The 3,370-nt window shown below is 38.5% G+C and overlaps 1 long non-coding RNA gene across 1 annotated transcript; it reads right to left on the minus strand.

The window, feature by feature from the left end:
- Positions 1-411: 411 nt before the first annotated feature.
- Positions 412-1,881, minus strand: LOC117628336. Its single transcript, XR_004585943.1, has 2 exons — positions 1,533-1,881; positions 412-760 (listed from the first exon to the last, which is right to left on the minus strand). It is a non-coding gene; the product is annotated as an uncharacterized LOC117628336 (long non-coding RNA).
- Between the last annotated feature and the right edge of the window lie 1,489 nt (positions 1,882-3,370).

Genomic DNA, 3,370 nt, shown 5'->3' on the forward strand with positions numbered 1-3,370 from the left:
TAAAAACTGGGTATGCAAAAGGGCGTGACTTGAGCATGAGATTGAAAAGAGAAATAAATAAAAATAAAATCCGCATTGTATTATTCATTAATCAATAACGCTACGGGCACCAACTTGTTTACCAACTTTTGGATACCAACACATGTGGCAACCTATGTCATCTGCCACCTCATTTATTTTAATTACATAAATTGTTATATAAATAAAAGAATTTCTTTTTCTTTTTCTTTTTTCTTTTTTCTTTTTTCGGTGTGAAATTCTTTTATTTATATAACAAATTATGTAATTAAAATAAATGAGGTGGCAGATGACATAGGTTGCCATGTCATGTGCCGTGTTGGTATTCAAAAGTTGGTAAACAAGTTGGTGCCCGTAGCGTTATTGATAGAGAAATTATAGAGTAGTACGATATCACTACGTCAGCTGGTGATACTTCCACATAGAATTTGCCACATGTACTTTTAAAAAGAAAATTTAAATTGTTTTTCAAGCTAGACATTGAGTTTCAATTTTACCCTTCAAAATTAATAAATAAATAACAGCCAGTCTACCTTCAACCTTTATTCAGTTCGCAGTCCCCCTACACCGTGCCTTCCCTCCCACCTATATCCAGTTCGTTGTTCCCCTCTGCTGCACACTCTCTCCGTTCGATTACTTCCCCCCAATACTTCAACCTCCTCATCCAGGTTGCTTTCATATAACTCAAAACCTCCAAATCCAAGTGCTCTTTATCCAATTTTGTTCTCAATCCTGTATGGGCCTGACAAGAGAAGATCCGAGAAATGCATTCAGAAAAATGTGTAAAGCAAACTTAACTAAAAAGCCCTCAGAAATTCTTGATAGATAAAGTTTTGGGCCCCATGAAATGTGATGATAAAAGCCAACTATTAAATAAAGTGATTCTTAGAGAAAGAGATGGAGGAAGATAAACATTGATGAAGGAAAAGAGTGGGAGGGGCCGACAAGGAGGGGTAGAGGCATTGCAGACCTTGGTTGCAATCGTCTTCCTTTTTCATAAAGGGTAAATTGGAACCCAATATCTAGCTAGAAAAACTGTTTAAATTTCCTATTCTAAAAAGACACGTGGCAATATTTTAATGGAAGTATCACTTGACATGGTGATACCGTACCATTTTATTTGACTACAAAAACTAAGACCATACCAATCTGCCCAGTAATCCTATCAAGTTCTTCGATCAAATAAACCCTGTTCTCTGAATCCTACCCCGCCTACATCCCAATATTAATATCAGAAATCCCCAGAACAAAGAAAAAAGGAGGGAACCAAAATTGATCATATATGGGTCAAATTTTCTGCAAAATCAAATGAGGTGCAAAAGAGAAGAGAGCAGAGAACAAACTGGCCAGCAACATAGAGACCAAGCGTTGGAATCCCGGATTGGAAAACGCGTACAAAAATTTGATTACTCATGAATTACAACATTGGATCGATATTAAATTGATATTTAGGGTTAGAAAAAAATAACAACTGGGGAAAAAGAAGAGAATTGAGATAGAATTAGGATACGTACTTCTTCAGCCGATACGGAGATCTCGTTGGCCTTTTCGTCGGCTTCTTGGCGAATGAACCTCACCATGTGCTGGATCTCCTTTGAGACATCCGCGTCGCTGGGCTTGAGAGAGAGAGAGAGAGAGAGAGAGAGAGAGAGAGAGAGAGAGAGAGAGATTGAAATCTTTTCCATGAACACATGAAATCGTGAGAAAATAAGGTGAAGGAAGAGGTGGTTGAGAGGATATGGTGAAAACCAGAGAGAGGGAGAGATCCTGTTGAGAATTAAGCTGCATACTCAGCTTAAATCAACCTGCAGATCACAATCCTGCAAATTGGAATTGAAGAGATGAAGAATTAGTTTTTTTTTGAAATAGCCGTTACTTTAAATATGTAACAGCTTTATTTCTGTTTTTAGAAACTAGCACAGCTGTTATTTTTGTCCTATTTGGTTTGTAATGGGTCATCCGATTTTTCTCCAAGTGGAAAGATCGTAGCCTTCTATGGTCTGAATGGCTGGAGATGGGTCCTTGTTCCCTAAAAACTAGGGTCTGTTTCTTGACTGAGATAGGAATATAGTCATGTAATACCTCTGCGTTTTCACATAGAGAAATATACTGAAGCCTTCAAATCCTCTGTTTTCTCCTATCCTTCTTTCTCTGAGGTGTATTTCTCCTAAAGGTTTCAGCTGCTGTTTTTAACCTAAAGTATTAAGCTTGCTACTAATTCAACATGGTATCAGAGCTCCTGGTCTGAATCTAGAGAGGGACGTGAGCTGTGAGAGAGAGGGCCTTCCTGAAAAATTTCCAAAAGGGATAAAGGTTGCTCTTTTACTATTTGGTTCACTGAGACTCACTAGGAAAATGGTGGGATAAGGTTCTTCAGATGGAGATTTACGAACTCCACAGTTTGATGGTGCAAACTATGATTTTTGGGTTGTCAAAATGGAGACCATCCTCATAGCACATGATCTATGGGATGGAGTTGAGGTCGGAGTACAACCTCAGCTAGTTCTTGAGGAGGAAGAAGACTCTGGAGGTGAAGGAAGTGAGGCTGAGCAAGTTCCAGTGGAAGAACCTACCATCTCCAGAGAAGACAAAATAAAAAATGCCAAGGCACTAAGTCTCATTCAAGGAGCTTTAACCGATGAGCTCTTCCCTCGCATCAGAAATGAAAAGACTGCAAAATGAGCTTGGGATACTTTGAGAAGAGAGTTCAGAGGAGATAAAAAGGTAAGAGCTGTAAAACTTCAAGCAGTTAGAGCAGATTTTGAGTATATGAGAATGACAGATGGTGAAAGCCTAGATAGCTATTTGTCTAAGTTTTTTGGAACTGTGAATAATTTGAAATCTCTTGGTGAAGATGTGTCTGAAACAAGAATTGTGCAAAAACTCTTGATGAGCCTAGGTAGAAAATATAAGTCCATTGTGTCTATCATTGAAGAAACTCGAGATCTTGATGTTCTTAGAGTTGAAGAAGTTATTGCATCTGTCAAGGTCTATGATAAAAGGGAAGACTTGCATGATGAAAGAGATAAATTGACAGGAACTGAGAAAGCTTTCAGTAGCCTCAAGGTTGGAAATAACCAAGTTCATGGTACTCATAAGGGCTCACAAAGTAGACCAAATCAAAAGTGGCAAGGACAAGACAAAAAGGGATCAAATTGGTCTCAAAATGGAAGCTTGAACAACAATAATGGCTCAAGCTGGAATAATAGTGCTGGAGGAAATTGGAACAATAGCTTCAATTCACAGAACAAGCAAGGTAGTAGCAGTCAAGGAAGTGTGAAACCACAGTGCCAAGTATGTCAGAAGTATCATTTTGGTGTGTGCAGGCACAAAGGCAAACCTAGATGTGGAA

Source organism: Prunus dulcis, chromosome 5 (assembly GCF_902201215.1).
Source record: "Prunus dulcis chromosome 5, ALMONDv2, whole genome shotgun sequence".
In the NCBI taxonomy this organism is placed as follows: domain Eukaryota; kingdom Viridiplantae; phylum Streptophyta; class Magnoliopsida; order Rosales; family Rosaceae; genus Prunus; species Prunus dulcis.